Source organism: Plecotus auritus (assembly GCF_963455305.1).
Source record: "Plecotus auritus genome assembly, chromosome: 1".
NCBI lineage: Eukaryota > Metazoa > Chordata > Mammalia > Chiroptera > Vespertilionidae > Plecotus > Plecotus auritus.
In genome coordinates this window covers 213,124,386-213,146,121 of record NC_137770.1, presented here as the reverse complement: position 1 = coordinate 213,146,121, position 21,736 = coordinate 213,124,386, and the positions used below count along the sequence as shown (strand labels likewise).

Genomic DNA, 21,736 nt, shown 5'->3' with positions numbered 1-21,736 from the left:
CTAAAAGAAATTTAGGCTAAGGAACGCACATTTAAGGTTAGTAAATTTAATTGGAAGTCTCAGCAGAAAACTCTTTTGACTTCCCAAAGAAGGAAAAGAGATTCATGTTGAAGGCATTCCCAGAGAGAACTGAAGATATAAAACTCTTGCTGAATTGTGTTTTTTTGTTTTTGTTTTTTTTTTCTGAACAGTTCACAAGGGTGGTGATTCCCAGGCTTTCTCGAAATGTACCTCATTTTCTGGCACACTTAGCACTGAAGGTGAATTCTCCTTTTAACAAGAAGAAAATTTTGGTGGAGAACTATCCAACAAGGAAAGGACGTGTGGCTATTACGGTAGGTAAGTCATTTGTTTAGAGGATGGGGAAGGAAGAGAAGTAACTTGTAGATAAAATACTAAAGAGCGTTTCCTTATTGTGAGTGGGACTCCAGAAATGAATAGTACACATTTCACTAAATACCATGTTAAAAGGTCCTTATTGTTCTAGCTGGTTTGGCTCAGTGGATAGAGCGTTGGCCTGCAGACTGAAGGGTCCCAGGTTCGATTCTGGTCAAGGGCACATGCCTGGATTGTGGGCTTGGTCCTCCTCAGTGGGCGGGGAGGGGATTCCAAGAGGCATCCAATCAATACTTCTCCCTCATCATTGATGTTTCTATCTCTCTCTCCCTCTCTTCCTTCCTCTCTGAAATCAATAAAAACAAAATTTTAATTTTAAGAAAAGAAAAAGGTCCTTATCACTGAAGATCTTCTAATTCTAGATTTCATTCCCAGCTCTTCTCCTACCAGCTGAGTGAACTTGGGCAAGTCACTTATTTTTTCTAAACCCCAGTTCTCCCATCTATAAAGGGAAATTTCATATGAAAATGTTTTACAAATGGGACAGAATAATATAAAAATGCAATGACCATTGTTTATTATTTTTACTGCTGGTATAAAATTCTGTGGAATCTGCCCTAACTGGTTTGGCTCAGTGGATAGAGCGTCGGCCTGCGGACTCAAGGGTCCCGGGTTCAATTCCAGTCAAGGGCATGTACCTTGGTTGCAGGCACATACCCGGTAGGGAGTGTGCAGGAGGCAGCTGATTGATGTTTCTCTCTCATCGATGTTTCTAACTCTCTGTCCCTCTCCCTTGCTCTCTGTAAAAAATCAATAAAATATATTTTAAAAAATAAAAAATAAAAAAATAAAATAAAATTCTGTGGAATAGTTAGTGGCCTGTGCCTCATGGTGTGTTTGTACCATAGAACTTGGTGCTGTGAATTGGAGAGCTTCATCTTGTTTCCCACCTGCCGCCCCTCTAAGTATAACTCATGCCATTCTTTGGGCTGCAGCTACCTGCTAACTACTCTTGGAAGTTAGGGGGAAGGATAGAAGTAAAGGACAAGATCAAAGGAAAAACAACAGCTGTATTCGTTGTTATCGCAGGTATTGGTTAATTAAAAATAAATAATGTATTTTTTAAAACCCTTGTTGAGCACATATTATGACCTGGGTACTGTTCTGGATGTGTGTTCCCTCACGGAGGTTATATTGCAGCATGGAGGGAGACAGATAGTAAATAACGCACATACTAAAGAAATAAGTAGAGTGTTAGGCTATTAGAAGCCAATAAGAACATAGAAAAAAGAAAAAGTAGAGCTGAGTAAGAGGACTTGGGGGGTGCTGGGTAGGGCAGGAGTACAAATTGCAGTTTTAAAAGGAGTAGCCAGTGTTGGCCTCATTGGGGAAAGACAGGAGGTCAGGGATTAGCCCTGGGCATGGTCCAGGCAGAAGTAGAAGCTGATGCAGAGGTTCTAAGGAAAGCACAGACTGAAGGTCCATGTTCTGGAGCGGGTTACATGGGAAGGAGAGTGTCAGGAGGTGAGTGTGGAGAGGCAGTGCTGGCTCTCTCGGAGGAATAATGTCATTTCCTAGTTTTAGATAAGTAAGAAAAGTTACCTTGGTTTCTTTTTGTCTACTGGTTTATCTTAGTGTGTTTCCTCTGCAATTAAAACACACGAGTGCACACGCACACTAAATAAATTACAAAATGACCACTGTATTAGTGTCCCTCGAAGTACCACACACCGGGGGAGCTTAAAACAACAGAAATGTATTGTCTCGCAGTTCTGCAGGCTCCAAGTACAAAGGCAGGTAGGGCCATGCTCCCTCTGAGACGCGTAGGGAGGAATCCTTCCTTGCCTCTTCCTGGCGTCTGGTGGTGGCCGTCAGTCCTTGGCGTTCCTTGGTTTGCAGCTGCATCACGCCAGCGTCTGCCTCTCTTGTCACAGGGCATCATCCCTGTATGTTTGTGTCTTCACGTGGCCATCTTCCCTCTTCTTATAAAGATACCAGACATATGGGTTGAAGGGCCCGCCCTCCTTCAGTGTGACCTCACTTCACCTCTTCCATCTGCAACAACCCTAGAGGTACCTGGAGTTAGGATTTCGGTATATATTTTGGGGGGGACACAGCTCAGTGCCTAACAGCCACCTTAAATAGAAAACAATACGCATTACTATTCCCATCTTACAAGTGGAGACACAGGCTCAGACACTTAAATGACATGGCCAAGGTCAGAGTCAGGAAGCAGAAGAGCCAGGCCAGGGCAGTGTTACCATGTTGCTTCTGCACCGCTGAGGGCGTGCGAGGGTGGGGGGGACAGGCCCTGCACACATACAGCATTGCAGTCCCCATCGTATACATACAGCCTAATCCCAGCAGAGCTTAAAACTGATGCTCTGTTTCAGCATGCCTTTAAAAGGGAAACGGAGGGCCCTTGCATAACCTGCCCCCCCCCCCCATTTTACTTTTCATTCCATGGCATGACAAACTTAGGAAACAGATGCTTTTTCCCTGCTTTAGGAACTTTTCCAGAGAAATAATACTGCAGTGTCTGTGGCGTGTGAGCATTTTGTGACAGGACCACATGTTTTTTTCCTCACACGACACAGGGAAAGAAAATATATATGGCTCTGAGTCAGTTGGAATACAGCAGTAGAAATAGGGGATTTTGGAAGCATTGAATATGTTTTGTTTTCTCATTATATTTACCAATTCCTTCTTAACAGGAAATCTGTCTAGCTATTTGTGAGCCTGAAATCAACACGAGAGCCTTATTTTAGACTTAGTCTTGAGGTGTACACCTGAGAAAAGGAAGGACACACCAAAACACACGGAACACTTTACCATGAGTCACAGCGACGTACGCCATCCCTGGGCCAGGAGGAAAGTGGGCGCAGCCACCAAAGGCTGTAGTCCCAGAGGAACGTCAGAGTCTCCGTCAAGTCCTAATTCTGGGAGATGAGACAAAACAGTGGTTGGAAAAAAAATGTCCTAAGGTTAAAACTGGAAGGATCAGAGCTCTATGAAGAGGTAGTGTGAGGGGTAAATTGAATGGTTCTAAAAATTGGGGAGAAGGTTGGGGAGACCTGTCTGTCCTTGGCCCTGACTGTAAAGTGTGGGGGTTGGAGTGGAAGGTGTTGGGTAAACCTGGCCAGTCCCCTACCAGCTTTGCCTAGACATGGTTGTTAGCCATTTTTGTTGTTACATAGTCTTATAGTTTCTTTTCAAGGTCCCTTCTGTTTATCTCTGTTCTCAGTATGTTTTTATTCCCCCTAAGTTCTTGGGCTTCTCTTTCCACTTAACAGCTGACGGCTTTGGATCTGTGTGTTGGAGCAAATGTTCTTTAGTATCAAAAGGAAGTGGGGAAAAGTGCCTCTCTTCCAAAGATGCTTCTGCTCTTTGTTGAAATCGATTTTTTTTTTAATCCTGAAAGTGTGTGGGAAGAGCAAAGCCTTTATATTTTTCTACTGAATTAAAGGCTTTAATTTTTCTACTGAATTAAAAGACCTCCACTCTTTCTATTGTCTGAGGTCACCACCCCTCCTGAGAACACGACTAGATCCCAAGAGCCGGCCAGGGGCTCAGAAGCTAGTAAACACAGATGTACGCTATCGACTTTTGATTATCTGGCCGGCACTTTGCAACTGCAGGTAAACCGGTGGTGCTGCTACTGATTGTGATTGGCCAAGCAAGTCAGGGGTCACTGGTTTGAATTGCTTCCCAGCTGCAGACATTCTGGGAAAATACCAGGCTTTTCATAGGAAAGGTCAAAAGGTGACAAATATAGAATTTAGAAACCTATTTAATCCCTCTTACCACTGTGGAATAGGAATAAAATCCTCCTTATCTCCCAATAGTGGTAGATTGTTGAGCAATGAGAAATAGTGAGGCCTTTAGGTAGAAATCATTATAAAATATTTTTTAAATTATTTTTTGATCAGATAAAATTCATATAACATGAAAATAACCATTTTAAAGTTGAACAATTCATTGGCATTTAGTACATTCATAATGTTGCACAACCACCATCTCCATCTCATCCCAAAACATTTTCGTCAACCCAGAACAGAACACCGTACGCATTAAGTAGTTCTTCTTCCCCTCAAGGACCTGCCGACCACCAGTCTGCTTTCTGTCTCTATGGGTTCTCCTGCCCTCGCCATCTGTAATAATAAAAGCGTAATATGCTAATTAGACCGGATGTCCTTCTAGACAACTTTCCGGACGAAGCTGGGGCTGCGAGGGAAGCCCAGGTCCCGGGTGCCAGAGGGAAGTCGGTGCTGGCAGCCGGGGGGAAGGAAGGCCTGCTCTTGCACAAATTTCGTGCATCCGGCCTCTAGTTTCATATAAATGGAATCAAACACTCTCTGACTCCCTGTGCTTGGTGAGGCATTTATTTTTAATTACAAGTCATGTATGTTTTCAGTCTTCCCTTATGGTTACACAAGCTGGGTGCTATGGGAACGTTCACTTCTCATTAAAGCCTCCAACAAGAGACCTGCTTCAGGAATACCTGCTTCCGGTTTGTTGCTGGTGGGTTTCTCTTCATGAGACAAACAGCAGTTTAGAGCTGAGTTCCTTAGTTTGCAAGGATCTAAAGAATTCATCTTCACCTAGTTTCATTTCTGTCCTGAGACTCCACCTCCTCCAGCACCTTCTCCCCCCACCTCCAGTTTATGTCATTGTCTAGTGGTCGGAACACTAGTTTATGCTATCATCCAAATGAACCTGTAATTGATATTTTGGCATTGAGATAGCCAGAGATTATATTGCTAGCCGAAGCAACAAAGCATAGTCTCTCTCCCCCCAGCCCCCACCCAACCCCCCCCGCTACTCCCCAGTCAGGGGAGTTAAATGATACCAACCGTTGAAGATGAAAATTTGAGAAATACTTTACACTCTCATCTCTTGGGGAGGCTGATCGTCCCCCCTCTTCTCTTCCCTCCCCAATGAAATAGAGGCTGCTCAGGGAGGGCTCTGGGATGCAGACAGCAGAGGCATTGAAATGAGATTCCTCTTTCCATCTGCCAGACGTAACCCAAGATGAGTTGCACAGATGAAGCTGGCAGAGGAACAGGGAACTGGATGGCAAACAAGGTTGTGGAGGGACCGGAATTCTAGTTAAAGCCTTTTGCAGGAGCAAAAAAAGCCTGCTGGTCTAATAATGCAAAACTCAAGAATAAAGTGGGTGCTGTGCTAATGGTGTCAGCCAATGCAGCCTCTGTAAGTCGCTCCAGGACCCCCCAGGAGTGTTCTTAGCATGTGCTGTGGAATGATAGTTAAATACAGGGCACATTATGGCCTCTCTCCTTCCCATGGTGATGATCAGGTACTGTATCACGTGCTAGGTATGACTTAATCACCAACTACCTGCTCCAAAATGCCTCTTCCAGGAGCCTGAAAATAGCACCTTTAGGGTAATTAATGGGTTTGACAACATAGAGTGGAGGAGATGGGGTGGGGCCTTTTTTATTCTTTTCCCCTCTCTCCATCCTTCTCTCCCTCCTTCCTTCTCTCATCTCTCCCTCTCTCCATTAGTATGTGTGGGACTTGTTATGTGCCAGACCCTTGCTAAAGGTTAAGGCTATGCAGTAAGACCCTGCCATCCATGGCCTGGCTGTCAGGGCTCAGTGGTTGAGCATTGACCTATGAACCAGGAGGTCAAGGTTCAATTCTTGGGCAGGGCACATGGCTGGGTTGCGGGCTCAATCCCCAGTATGGGGTGTGCAGGAGGCAGCCGATCAATGGTCTCTCTCATCATTGATGTTTCTATCTCTCTCTCCCTCTCCCTTCCTCTCTGAAGTCAATATCTATAAAGACCCTGCCATCCAGGAGTTCGTGGTCACGCCCTCCTTCCCGTTCTCTAGCCTACTGCGTTGTGTTTTCCTGCTATTACAGTGAACTGTAGTTATGTACTTGTCTGACGCCCAGAGTAGGAAGTGGCTTCCAAAGGCCAGAGTTGGTACTGCTTTGAGCTGTTGGATCTAGCACTGCCCTAGCAGAACTTCATTGAATCGAATTCAGATATGTAAACGGATAACCGGATAAAATGTGATTAGTGATATTTGAGAGAGTTTTACACAGAGTGCGGGGAAGCACAAGGGGCAGAGTAAACACTGCCACCCGGAGCCAGGGCCTCCCAGAGGTGTCATTTGAGCTGTGTTGAAAGATGAGAAAGTGTTTGCCAGACAAGCAAGGGGGGCACACAATCTCGAGGTCACACCTACACAAATGTTTTTTGGGAGGGGCCCTTTGATCCTCTAAATCCTGCCCTTTCTTTCTTTAATGAAAGTCCGGGAAATAACTGCTTGATTCTGCAGTAGCTGTGGATCGAGCCCAGGGACAGTACAGGCATCTCTTCTGAAAGTCATAGCTTTGTTTCTTCTAGGGACTCAAAAGCCCCTCCTGCACAAAACATTCTATTGAGTTCTTTACCGCCAAAATGCCACCTCCTGTAAGCTTCCTTTTCCTCATTGAAATACGTAGGATAAGAAATTATTTTCTTTTTTAAATTGGAGGGAGAAATTTCACTTTGGGGGGATAAACACTTTGCTCCTTCCCCCTTCTAGGTTCTGTGGCTGGCCTAGTAATTAAATCGACATGAAACAGATTAGCCGGAGAAACGCAAATTTAATTTTGTACGTCCAGGAGCCCATGGAGACATGAACGGCTCGCAGATAGTCAGGCTATGGAGGCGTGTCTGCCCTCCTAGCTCAGGAGGAGGGGCCAGTCTGGTCTTCAAAGGGCCGGAAAGTGGTTCACAGGAAGGTGGGAAGAGCAAATGTTTGGTCAACAGTGATTGTTTGCCATGCACGCAGGTAAATCTTTTTGATATACGTTTTCTCTGGTAACAGGCCCCCTACCTAAATTCTTTGGGGCAGTTAAGGGAAAGGTAAAAGGCTCTTCCTGAGTCTACTGGGCCTGATCGTCTTCAGCTGGAAACAATCCACGTGCCAAAGTGGCACATTCTGGAGCCGGCTGCCCAAATCCCTTCAGCGCCCGTGAGCCTTTCGCCCTTCCTGCAGGCGTCCGCTGAATGCCTCCTGCAGAAAAAGCTCTGCTCTGAGTAGGCTCACAGAGAACACACAGTGAGACAGTTTCTGCTCCCAAGGAGACTCAAGTTGCCATCAGCCTAATGTCAGCACAGCTCCTACCGTTTACTCTGAAAGCAGTCTTTTGGTTAGAACCACGCACGCAGAATTGGCATTGAGACTTTTAAAAATAGATGACGGTGATGGAAGAAAGAAAAAGAGAAACACAAATGTTTTCAATTTTGAAAAAAAAAAAAAAGTAGATGACTCTATTTCTAAACTGACATTCAGAGGTCCCAGGAATAATGAAGAAGGCTGTATTACTCACCACCAGAAGATTTATCAGGAAAAGAAAAAAAACATATTTCGTCTAAACTTTATTGGACACATATTTTAAGAAACCTTAGTCCATTCCATGCAGAAAAAAATACCCTCAAAAGGAGCATTTAATATTGAACTTAAATTTTATATTAAGTATCTGGTTATATATACTTACATATTTCAAAAGCATCTGTGTATTCTTTTGTTTTTACTTATTTGTGATGGCTATTGGTGTTTTGTGGGACTTTATAATTTCTAGAACTGGAATCCCAATTTAGAATTCTGATTATCACACAAATAAGGATGCTGTTTGCCAAGGATGCTTGTCTTGCTTTGGCATCTAGGAACAACTTAGTTCTTGAGTTGGGTAGTGCCTGTAATAGGTAAGATTGCTCATCCTGATTCCACGATTTCAGAATGGCTTCCCTCCCCTCCCCTCCCCTCCCCTCCCCTCCCCTCCCCTCCCCTCCCCTCCCCTCCCCTCTGCTCTCCTACTTTTCCTCCTCTCCTCCTCCTCCTCCTCCTCCTCCTCCTCCTCCTCCTCCTCCTCCTCCTTCGCTCTTCCCCCCCCCTCCTCTCTCTCTAGCATTCTCCAGTCTGTGAGGAGGGCATGAGACAAGTGTTAAAATACAAACAAAGTATATGAGAAGGTTAATAGTGTTGTGAAGACTTGTGGGAAGAGGCTGACTATAAGGAAGAGGAGAGAAATGAACGAGAGAAGAAATGAAAGCTGATTAAGAGATAGAAAAATGCCTTAAAATCTAACATGTCATGTTTTGAAAGGCTTTGGGAAAATAAAAAACATAAACAATGCCCTGTGCAGAAGAAACCAAATAATCTAAGGAAGATACTTTATTTCAGATAAGTAGAGTGAGGTGAATTTTCTCCAGTCTCAAAAAAAGTGAACTTTGCCCAGCCAGAGTGGCTCAGTTGGTTGAGCGCCATTCTGTGCTCCAAAAGGTTGCAGGTTCGATTCCTGGTCAGGGTACATAACCTGGGTTGTGGGTTCTATCCCCTGTTGGGACATGTACAGAGGGCAACCAATGTTCCTCTCTCACATCGATGTCTCTGTCTGTGTCTCTCTCTTCCTTCCTCTCTCTGAGCATGTTCTTAGGTAAGGATTTTTTTAAAAACAACTGAACTTTATTTTACACGATATAAGCAAAAAAGACCCTTGAAATTCCACATAGAATTTGATATCTGACATCACAGGGGAGTGGTATCAGATTGATTAATATCAGCCTCCCTTTACCAGACACCGACAGCAGTGTCTCAGAAAACTGAGTCTCTCCAGGGCAGGGACAAACATCTATTCATCTTGGAGTCCACAACCTCAGCACATCGTTTGGTGTATTGCCATCATGTTTGTGAAACAAGTAAAATGATTACGAAGTTAGTCCCTTACTGCCTATCACAGCTCTGATTCATTTGGAAGAAATTATTTGAAAGAAACTGACAAGAGAAGGAGTGTGATATGAAGTAGACTATTGAGGTTTTCAAAGGACACGTCTCAAAATTTTTCTTCATTCCAAAATTGTTCATTTCACTACATCATATAATTTTCCACACACAAAAAAAACATATGCACTGAGTAGAGAACAACAAAAGTATATTGAGATTCAGATGTTGATATTAAGTAATGAGGATCATTCTTCAACTAAATTGCAAATTGCTAACTTCTTGTCTGCTATTGTACACATAATCTCAGGAAATCATTTGAATATAATCAGATTGGCAAACACTAAAACATGAATGTTTATAGGCTACTGTGTTTTATTTAGAAGATTAGAAAGAAGGGATTCTTTTTTTTTATTTTATTTTAGTATTAGAACATTCTCTGTCCTGCCTCTGTTGAGATTATAAATTTCCTGAGGATAGATATGACCTACACTTCTTTTTTAATCCTTACCTGAGGACATGTATGTGTGTTTTTATTGATGAGAGAGAGAAAGAGAGAGAGAGAGAGAGAGGGAGAGAGGGGGAGAGAGAGAGAGAAACATTGGTGTGAGAGAGAAACATCGATTAGTTGCCTCCCATATGCACCCTGACTCGGGATCGAACCCGAAACCTAGGTATGTGCTGGGAATTGAGCCCGCAACCTTTTGGTGTATGGGACAATGCTCTAACCAGCTGAGCCACCCGACCAGGGCATACCCTTTTTTTTTTTATCCTCGATTTGTGTAGTTTAATATTGTGGATTTTATGGGCAGTCAGTAAGGAGTTGATGACTTGGGTCAGATGGAAAAATGTACCAATATGAGCACTGTAAAAGTCAGTGTGGATAGGCATAAAATAATTAGAAACACATTCCCATATACAACGAACTTCATTGATACATTTCCCCAACTCTTTGCTAACATTCCATGATACAGATGTGTAAATTATAAAAGGCCAACCTACAGGCAGTTCTTTGCAGAATACAGTGACAATAGATCCAATAATAGAAAAATGTAACTGATTTCAGGTCAATCTAATAAAGGACATTTGTAAGTCAAGCCCAGGAAATTGCATTCAAGAATAATATTGTGACAGTCACTGCAATATGACAGTGGTAACAGATTTTAAAAAGAATATTGAAGCTTCAAACTCTCCAGTTCTTTAGTGATAATGGGATTTCAGGTTACCACTAACAGAGTAATCAAGCTAAAGAGATACATAAAAGGAATCAAAATTGAATAAGGATCCATTAATATTATAGCTTATATTTCAAAATGAAAAGTGAAAATATGGGGAAAAGGGATAGTTCTCTGAAAGCTGACTGACCTCCTCCAGCGGGTTGAAGTTCTTGGATACATCTGGCCAACTCTAAATGGAGAGATGACATTTGTTTTGAGACTGTTAATTGTCATAGCAATAAATTCAGTAACATGAAGAGAAGGATGGAAGTAAAAACTTTAGGAATTATTAAAGGAAGAGACTTTGTTGTAATGCTGATATAAGGTATAAGAAAAGTATTCATTTGCACCTTTCTATTTGAGATTTTTTCGTAAGTGGTGTGAATCCAAGGATAAGACCGACCTTGGAAAGGAATAGGTCATGAAAAGGATATTTTGAGTTTAAGGAAATACTTCATACTATGATGCAGAAGTAGGGGGACATACAGCTTGCTTAATACAGCCACTGACCAGGGTATTGGCATTTCAGGGCACAGAGGGGAGCATATTCAACAAAGGCTATAAGTGTGTAGGAAAAAGATGCACAAATACTTACTGGCAAAATGTTGTATAGCTGATAAAAGCTATACAAATTACAAAGATCAAAACTTGAAAATTCAGAGAAATGCAGAGAAATGAATGCTTCAAAAATGTACTTGAAAAAGTATAAGGTTGAAAGATAAAATTGCAGTATTAGGACAGTTTAGATGATTATTTATACCAAGTAGGAAGATGGATGCCAAAGGAACCTATGGACATAAGCTAGGAAAGCACATGGAATTTAATTTTTCTGAAGAAACAAAACTTAAAATGGAAATGTGTTATACCTGGCAAAGCAGGAGGATGAAAATTGGCCTTATATAATTGAAATGTTTGCCTTAGTTTGTCAATGCAGGATATTTTTTCTCTAGTAAACAACCTCGATGACAATAAATATCTGAACAGAATCTTGAATTACTTGGAAAATAATGCAGGAACAAAAGAATTATGATGGTGCTATAAACCTATTATGCTATTCTAAAATGTTATGAAAATTAGATCTTAATAACAATACAAATCTTTGGATATTAAAGAGCATTTTGAAACAATATATGAGATGTGAGAGGACTGTCAATCTGGTGAGATGTATTTTTCTTATGCTTTTATTATTTTAGTTTGGGAATTATGTCGTTTCTTCCTGTATAAACATTGACTCTATTAATAATAAAAAGGAAAGGGTCCCTCAACTAATCCAGCCTTTCCTTTCCAGGCATGAGAAATACAGGCAATTTCTTCTCAGTGCAGGGGTCAGCAATTTATATCTATTTTTAAATATATTTTTATTGATTTCAGAGAGGGAGAGAGAGAGAGAGATAGAAACATCAGTAATGAGAGAGAATCATTGATTGGCTGCCTCCTGCATGTCCCCTACTGGGGATCGATCCCGCAACGCGGGCATGTGCCCTTGACTGGAATCGAACCTGGGACCCTTCAGTCCGCAGGCTGACACTCTGTCCCCTGAGCCAAACCAGCTAGGGCGGGGCTCAGCAATTTTGATGGAGACTGTAATTCGGTGAATGGGCAGTTGTTAGAGACTGTGAAATGTAATCACCATTTCAGTGTTTTATTACAGGTATCATTGCGTTTCCTCCATCTCTTCCATCGTGTGACATGTTGTATGCATCAACATGCTGAAAGATAGAGTGCTTTCTGTCCCTGAAGTGGAAGCTGTAGGGCAGAATTGACCGTGTAAGAGGGCACTTGCCCTGCATTTTCATAAGCATTGTGCTCATAGATTGCATGCTGTGCTTTTTATTTCAGTAACATTTAACAAAACCATGGCCATGGAGGAAATTAAACTTACACAGAATGTCCATAATGAGGCTCTGAGTGCTGATGTTTCAGGTATGGTACAAACTCTTGAGTTGCACGTTAAAGAGACAGAAGCCGTCTTTTCCCTGTTTGCAGTGCACAGACATATCCGGATTTAACCATCACTAACTTGTCCATTAACCTCCACTGTCTGGGGCATAGCAGAGGTACCCAGAAGGATAAGCAAAGCAAAACAGAGGCAGCAATCGGGGGAAACCTTCTTAGGCTTTCGTTCTGCACTTACAGAGTCTCTCTTCACAAATAATTCTATCCTGCTTGGTGATCCTGTTTCACAGGCGTAATAAGCCTGCGCTGAATTAGAAAGGAGAGCGGAGTAAGAATCGGACTCACCAGCCTCATAAGAAGTGATGGTCAAAAACGTGAAAGAACGGGGCAGAATACTTATTTTATTCATTATTTATTTGTTATTTTGTTCTGTGGAAGGGTCAGTCAGTGATGTGGAGGAAGGCTGATGGTGATTATGCCAGATGAGCTTTAAGTCTGCTCACAAGTTTGAGACTGGGTGGCCTCCACCCCAGATTACTTATTTTAAAATAGGCACAAATATGTTCAAGGCAGAAGGACCATGCATTGGGACAGACTATCCTGTCTTCTTCAGTTTCTCCTCAAGATATCATTTTATTACATCTAAGCTTCATAGGAAAAGCCCCAAAATATCAAGGACAGTTAATATTCTGTTCACTGTGTGATCTGTTATAGAAAAATTTCCAGTAAAAATGCTTTTGTGTTACAATTTTTCATACTGATAGGGATAACATTTAGCTAGCCTCATCCTTCAGTAATTTATAATAATAAAAGCATAATATGCTAATTAGACCGGACAGTCGAACCACCTTCCGGGCATTCTTTCGGATGAAGCTGCCACAGCAGGGGCCGAGGCAGAGGCCGTTACGGGCGATCAGGCAGACAGGTGAGCAGTTTGGAGCGATCAGGCAGGCAGGCAGAGGTGGTTAGGGGCAATCAGGCAGGCAGGCAGGGGAGCGGTTTGGAGCCAGAGGTCCCGGGTTGCAAGAGGGTGCAGGCCAGGCTGAGGGACACACCCATCCCCATGTACAAATTTCGTGCACCAGGCCTCTAGTACCATATAAATGAGAATTATCATAATATAATGCATTGGATGAGCCCTAAAATACATCTATTCTTATTACTACTGATCAGAACATTTTGATTTTAAACTCCCATTTCCATTTTTTTTTTTTTTCAAAATTCCCTTAAATGAGTTACATGGAAACCACCAATGATTGGACTTACCCTGACTTTCTTGGCAGAGATAAAAAGGATATGCATATACTAGTTCATTCTTGCTAGTTAATTTCCTGGCTGTTATATGTTTTTGTTTTATGCAGATCAGTTTCTCTTCCCTTTAAAAAAAAATAGTAGGTTGAAATTAGCTTATTTGGATGTTATACACTTTTCTCTTTTGGAAAGTAGATATCAAAATTAGGGCAAATGAGAGCTTTGGAAGACAGCCTGCATTATGCTCGCAGTAAACTTTCCTCCTCCCTCCTTAGCCTCCGCTCACCATCACACACCCTGGCCAGCATGATGTGACAATGTGTTTGTGAAAGCCTGGCCCCAGAACAGTTTATGTGACTCATACTGTGAAGCTTTTAATACCTCTCTAGGGAAGTTACAAAGTCTGTTAGGTCTCCTTACTTTCTTATGGTGTAGGTTGAGTTTTTTTGTTTTTTTTTTTTAAGAAATGTGTTTTATTTGTCTTGCTTAGATGATTCCCTTGACTACATTATTTCTTATCTTTCCTTATTGGAAATCACAAATTAATTTTGCTGTGGGATTCATCTACACACTTATTTGTAATTTGGAGTAATATAAAGGGATTATTCCCCAAGTTTCTGTTATTTGAAACCCAAACAAACCCAATTTCATTTTGGGTTAGGAAAAAAAAAAGTACACATACTGCCTTATAGCAATACACCTGCCATATATTTTCAGCTGCCATTTCTTTGAGATACGAGAAATTGTGCAGCTCATTGACCACTTTTTCCTGAGGGAATTTGCGTTAGTATAGGTCTTTGATTATTAGAAGTTGACACTACTATTAATTGGGGAAGAAACAGACTCATAATCTCATTTTTAATACAGCAAGAAATTTCTCTCTGTTTCTTGGATGGAGTAAAGGGTAATAATGAGAATGGAAGTAGGAAGGAAGGGAGGAAAGGAAGGAAGAAAGAGCTGAACTGCTTAGTACCTGAGAAGTAGATACATAAAACCTTCATAAGCAGAGCCCTGGTTCTCTACTTACGCGTTTTTAATTACCTACAGTGCGCCAGGTTCTATGCTCTAACGCTGTTTCACAGGTATTATTTTTCTTACAGCCATGTTCTTTTAGCGTCCACAGAATAGAAAAGAAAATTTGTCCCAATGATGACTTAAAAAACAAAAAGGCAGAAGTTTTGTGCCCTAAAAGTCGAAGGGGAAAATAAATGGTAGAGAAAAATTAATATACTTCGAAATTATACCAGTGTATTAACCCCGGTACCAGTTTTTGTCTTGGTGAGTGGTAATTCAAAGTTAGGATCACCTGAGCAGCCATAGATTGCTTAGGTTCAGTCAAACGTTTCCTACATTTTTCACTCACTCAATGGGTTCCCTTGTATTTTATCAGCTTCTGGATTTTTGTTTTCGTTTTTGTGGGCTCCTCCTCAGTTTTTCCAGAGCAGAGTGGCTTTTTGGGGAGGTCAGCCTGCACAGCTTGGTGCATAGCAGATAAGACAAATTCTAAAGAGGGTTGTCTCCAGTCTCGGGTGCTCCCCCTATGTTACACTGTCAAAGGAAGATGATCTTAAAAAGCAGAGATGTGAATGAGAATTAATCCAAAACACTACTGTCAAGGTAGCAAACCAAAAGTAGAAGAAATGCTAAAATTTTGTGGCAAATACTGTTAAGGTCTTTTTTATACATTTAGCGGTATGTTGATGTGGGTGTGAGCAACAGGCTCATTTATTTTTTTATTTTTTTTAATATATTTTATTGATTTTTTACAGAGAGGAAAGGTGAGGGATAGAGAGTTAGAAACATCAATGAGAGAGAAACATCGATTCAGCTGCCTCCTGCACACCCCCCACCGGAGATGTGCCTGCAACCAAGGTACATGCCCTTGACCAGAATCGAACCTGGGACCCTTCAGTCTGCAGGCCGACGCTCTATCCACTGAGCCAAACTGGTTAGGGCGCAACAGGCTCATTTGGAGAGACCCTGACATTTCTTTCTGCCCTTCCTTGAAGTCTAACAATATTGGTGTGATTTATTCCTCATTCCCTCAGAACTTCTCAAGTTTCCTCCCAGAAAGAAGTTTCCTCTCCACTGAGCTTTCAAGAATAGATTTCACATCACTGAAAGTTAATTTAAACTTCTGACTTTTACGATCCCAAGTTGGGGTAGGGGCTCTTTCCATAGACCACACCTGCCATAACACAGTAATATTCTTCTCTTCTCATTTACCATTTGGGAATAAAAATGGATTTTCTTTTTACTTCCTTTCAAAGAGTAAGAAACTTTAAAACATTCAGAAGTCTATTTCTCATTTTACCAAGTTAATTATAATGAAACAGTTTTACTTGCATCTTGATATTACTCTGGCTTCTTGTCTAGCATCCTAGATGCACTATTTGTTGCATGTTCTCCCTTTCTTTTTGGCTTAGCACTCAAAGAGAAAGCCAGCCCAGAGCGCTCTCATCCATCACATTACACAAGTGATAAATGGAGCTAATTTATTCTCTGTGGGTTTTTAATTAACCTAGAACATTTTTTATATGAAATAGTCCTACACAATAAAATTTTCATTAATTATCAGCTCGGACCCCAGAGCTGAGCCATAATAGAGAAGGAATGGATATTTCCCTTCCAACCTTAACCATGTTAATACTAATAAGCAGAGTGGGAGCATATATCACTCTACACAGGGTCTGCAAGTTGTTCCAGGATCATCATCACCCAGCAGTTTTTGAATATGCCGACAGTCACTTCGCAGATACTTCAAGAAGTCACTTTACTCTGGCTGGTGTGGCTCAGTTGGTTGGGTGCTGTCCCATGCAACAAAAGGTTGCCAGTTTAATGCCCAGTCGGGGCACATGCCCTGGTTTCGGGCTTGAGCCCTGGTAAAGGGACTGCAGGAGATAACTAATCAATGTTTCACTCTCACATTGATGTCTCTCTCTCTCTCTCTCTCTCTCTCTCTCTCTCTCTCTCTCTTTCTCTCTTTCTCTCTCTCTCCCTCCCCCTCTACCCCCTCCGCCCCCCACCTTTCTCTCTCTCTAAAAATCAATTTAAATTCATCACATAGAGTTGCCAAGAACAAGGGGCTGCAAACAGGCTTGCTTGCCATACTGTAGCTTTTATGTATTCCACTGCCTTCCAGAATTTTTCAATATAAAATTAATGGAAAACTAACAAAGAATGGACTATAATTTTTTTTAAAAAATACACTTTTTAGAGCAATTTTAACTTCACAACAAAGTTGAGCAGAACATACATTTCTTGCCCTCATAGTGTAATATTTTAACTTAAAAAGTTTACTTTTAGAAAAATAACAACTTTATTGAGATATAATACACCATTTTAAAGTACATGATCCTGTGTGTTTTAGTATATTCACAGAGTTATGCAACCATCACCACTCTCTAATTTCAGAATTAAAATTTACTTTTAAATGAGGAAATTAAAATGCCACTTAGAAAATGTAAAAAAAAAAAAAAAAAAAAAAGAACAAATATCCCCCAAAGTCACCATTCAAACCAAACTCTTGTCATTTTTTGTTCATTTTATTTATTTTTTACATCCAGATAATTTTACAGAGAGTCTCATGTGCACTTATTTTACAATTAATGGCTCTGTCTCTTTAACGGAACTCACAGTGTAATGAGGTGTGCTGTGATTCTTACTGCTGTGTATACATACACATGAAATTATTCAAGTACATGAAATAACTTCATGGCTGTGTGTGCTGTGGTGTGATGCTTTCTATTAAGCCATCTCCCTTGGTATTTGAATATTCCAGAATACTGTTACAGCTTTAGACTTTTGCTCATTAGTAGTAGATAGGTATCTTTTATTCCTTTGTGCTAAGGTGTGAAAACATTGAGAGCTTACATTAATTGATAAAGCTGGAGTTTCCTTAGGTGATGCTGTTTGTTCCCTCAGACGAAGGGCAGACTCAGCACTGGACATGCTGCAGGAGTGACTTCAACTAGCATCAAGGGGAGGAACTGAGCAATGAGCATGTAGGAGTGAACAAGAGAAAGCCAGTCGGTAGAAACATAGACCATGGATCTGAACACATTTATGGAAGTGTCACAAATGGCCAAAATATATGTGAAAAGGTGCTCTGAAGATGTGAATGAAAACATTTTTTTTTCAGAATCAGATTAAGAATGTTTGAAAAAATTGATGTTAAGTGCAATAAAGGATATGGAAAATGGGGTACTTATATGCGCTAAGAGTATAATTGGTCAACCTTCAAGAGGCTAATTTGATGGCATTTAAGACTTAAAACGTCTATCCTCTTTAATTGAAGAATAGCACTCTTAAAAATTTTGCAGAAGTGATATTATAATCTATACTAATAAAAGGGTAATATGCTAATTAGACCGGGTGGACCGGCTATCTGCTGGACATCTGACTTCCTTCCGGACAAAGCCATGGTGGTGGGGGCCAAGGCAGAGGCAGTTAGGGGCGATCAGGTAGGCAGGCAGAGGCAGTTAGGGGCGATCAGGCAGGCAGGCAGGTGAGCAGTTTGGAGCCAGCAGTCCCAGATTGCAAGAGGGATGTCTGAATACTACATGACCCACTAGCCTAGTATTCAGACTGCAGTAGCACCGATCATTCCTAAACCAACAGTCGGACATCCCCCAAGGGGTTCCCGATTGGAGAGGGTGCAGGCTGGGCTGAGGGAACCCCTACCCCTGCCCCCGCATGAATTTCGTTTACCGGGCCACTAGTATTATATAAAAAAGACATGTACAAATATGTTCATTGAAGCCATGTTTGCAATAGGAGATTGGGCTCAATAAATCATGGTTTAGACTGTCATTAAAAGGATAATGTACTTAATACTTAAAGTACATAATATACATGTACTGCCAAAACCGGTTTGGCTCAGTGGATGGAGCATCGGCCTGCGGACTGAAAGGTCCCAGGTTCGATTCCGGTCAAGGGCATGTAACTTGGTTGCGGGCACATCCCCAGTGGGAGGTGTGCAGGAGGCAGCTGATCGATGTTTCTCTCTCATCGATGTTTCTGACTATCTATCCCTCTTCCTTCCTCTCTGTAAAAAATCAATAAAATATATTTAAAAAAATATATATATACATGTACTTCCCAGTGCAGATGTATAGGAAAACTGAGATTGGGAGATAACTTATTTTTTATTTTGTATTATTTTTCATTTGATTACATTATAAGTGATTTCTACTTTTTCTTCTGCCTGTGTTTTTCAAACCCAAAATATACATCGTATGCCCAAGAATCTGGCTCTGGTCACCTTAGCCCCACATCTGACCAGGGGAATTCTATTACTGAGAGAGGGCATATAGGTAGTATCCCAACCCTCCTCCTTTTCTTTTTCGATGTCACCTAGTACTTACCTCCTAATGGGGCTATTGCCTTTTAAATTAGAGACAAAACAACTATTTGAGAATGAGGGACAGGTGTTGGGGAGGAAAAAAACTATCTTTTCTACTATCCTCCTAGGTTCTGTGTCTGGGGCCCTATAAATTAGACTGACAAAAGACAGATTAAAAGAGAAAAGCAAACAAGTTTATTAACACATGCATTGTGCTTAAAACATGGGAATATGCAGGTATGAGTATTATATCTGTGATTAGAACTTGGGCTTATATAGCATCTTAGCAAAAGAACTATAAATGTTTACAGAAGACAGAGGAAAGGACTTTAAGTTTCTAGGGGAAGCAAGTTGTTGGAAGGCAGATCTAGGGGGAAACTAATGGAAGGTAAGAGCTGATTAGTAAGGTTCGTTATATAGTTTCTTCTGATGCCATCTCGAGACTCATGAGGGTCTAAAGTTGTCTCCAGTAGTTAACTTTGGTCCTTTCTGGTGTGTGTGTGGCGGGAAGAGTGACCACCTTTGTAAATTATGTCCTACTCTTAGGCACATAGTGGGAGGACAGAGAGTTTTTCTTGAATTTGCTTCTCAATTGCTTTCAGCTCAAAATAATCCTTATGCTAAAGTGGTGTATACTGGGGTGGCATTTTCTGCTATCCTACCATGTCCTTTCTGGGCAGATGCAGCCTATGGGCCCATGACTTGAAACCTTGTGCAAAAAAAAAAAAAAAAAAAAAAGACTGCCCTTCCTTCAGACAAACAGAACCCTAGCTGGGGCACCTAGCCTGGCACGTGGTGACTGGCAGGGAGGCCGGATTTCATTCACCTCTAGCATGCTTGGCTGAGCATCCTCATGTAGGAAACAGCCTGCATAGTCCTACACAGTCACCTTGCCTAGGGGACAACCTGGCTGCTCCCTTGCCCACAGAGTAGCAAGATCGCCAGGCTGAATGTCCTTTCTCCTTAATAGTTCCCACATGACAATCCAAATCCTTTGATTTGGGGTCCTTGAGTACCTAGGCTTCTCTGGTTTGCACTTGAAGCGATAGTTCTTCACCCTTTTTATTGGTTGCTTTGCTTAATTATTCTTAAAATTCCTTTTCTTGTGGTGAAAAATAGTCTGTTGGAGGGATCCGGCAGTCCATATGCCTAGCTTCACTGAATGAGTTTCTTGAGAGCAGGCAAACAGAGCCATTAGACTCTTCTGTCATCTTTCTGTTCTAAGTTGGTGGGGGCTTAAGTCTCATTCCTAAAATGACAAATGTGTAATAAAAAAAAGAAATTAATGAAATATAAAAAGAGAAAAATGAATTATTATAATCTTTATAGCCTTCTGTAATTCCTGGCCAGCTTTGCCTGAAAATAAGCCAGGGAAAGGTGAGGACTAGGGTGAGAGAAGAAAAGAGCAAGCAAATAGTCAGGCTCTGAGAGGCTTTTAGAACTGAGTTCTGAGATTAAAAATTAAAAAGTCATCAGATTCCCTTCCTTTTTCACACCCACCAAAGATAAATAATGCACACACCCAGAAGCAGTTATGGGAGATGGGATTCTGTTTATACTGGCCTTTTAAACTCCATGCATACACCTACCATGAAATGGTATTGGAGTAGCACAAGGGCCATGCTGAGTGGCTACATGACCCACTAGCCTAGTATTCAGACTGCAGTAGCACCAAGGAGTAGACTGAGGCAGGACAGGGACTAATAGGGATGTACTTTAAAAGAGCTGAAATCATCCAAAATTGACTACTGAGCTTAGCTCCCATGAACTTTTCTAAACTTTTCTTTTATAACACATTTATATGTTTTTGAGAGTGCATATGTGTGTGAATATTCATGTGTGTGTGTGTAAGATGTCTGTGCATGTGTTTGCGTGTGTGTGTGTGTGTGTGTGTGTGTGTGTGTGTGTGTGTTGGGGAAAAGGGCTAGAAATTAAAATCCAGTGCTCATTATAGAAAAAAAATACTTTATTTACTTGCTTAGATCCTCAGATTTGTTTCAGATTTGCCTGTCATTTTTTGCAGCAAAAAGTAAGGGTCTATGGCTTTGAAACAGACTTGAGTACTCCCATGGCAGAGTATTGTACCTGCGACCTTATACAGATTTATAAACAAAGATACATAATATGCACATGTGTTCTTGCTCATCTTTTCTCTAGATAAATCTAGAATTTATAGGAATATGAGATTCTTACAACTTAAAAAATATCTAAGGCAGACTAGAAGAATATTTTCTTTGATTATCAGTTAGAAACTGCCTTTTACTCCTCCTTTGTTACTGGTTAAAGGAATTGGATCTCTAGGTTTGCATAAATTAACATGTGCTCATTTTACTAGTTAGGATTTAAGCTTTTTCCATGAAGAGCAGGGCCAAAATAACTGTAACTTAAATATGATAGAAATTTATTTCTCTCTCCTAACTGCTCAGAGCTAGACCGTCCAGGGACAATGTAGTAGTGGGTCTACTCCATAAGGACGCCTGGAGCCTGAGTTCCTTCTGCTTGCTGCTTGGTCATCCCTAGCGTGTGTCCACCCATATGGCCTGTTACCATGTCCATATCCTGGGCACCAGGATGGGGGAAGGGGAAGAAAACAGCACATGCCTTTCCTTTAAAAACACACATTTTGGAAATTGCCTCTATCCCATTAGCCAGAATTGAGCCATAAACTTTTTAGTGATGCCTGCCCTGGACATAAGATAGGAGAATAAGGTCATCTATTTGCTATACTTAGTCTTAATTCAGAGAAGAACTTGTCATTAGCCTCACTGTTAAGAGATGTTTTCTTTTTCCCTCAGTGATTCATTCCACTGCCACCAAACAAGGGTTTAAATTGAGGGATGAGTTGGGGACTTATATGGAAATACCAAAGAATTTCAGAAGTTTAGTCAGTGTCTTATAGACTACAGTAAAGCCTTTGACTGTGGATCATGAAATGCTGAGGCTCGCTCTGGAGT

The 21,736-nt window shown here is 41.2% G+C and overlaps 1 protein-coding gene across 4 annotated transcripts in view; it reads left to right on the top strand.

The window, feature by feature from the left end:
• CRACD (capping protein inhibiting regulator of actin dynamics) overlaps positions 1–21,736 on the top strand; it is a 227,879-nt gene that overhangs the window by 111,608 nt on the left and 94,535 nt on the right. For 3 of the 4 annotated variants that reach the window (XM_080640020.1, XM_080640024.1, XM_080640022.1), the window contains exon 2: positions 192–339. The gene's annotated coding sequence lies outside the window, so the exon portion shown is untranslated. The remainder of the gene's footprint in view (positions 1–191; positions 340–21,736) is intronic. The other variant, XM_080640023.1, reaches the window with a different exon arrangement.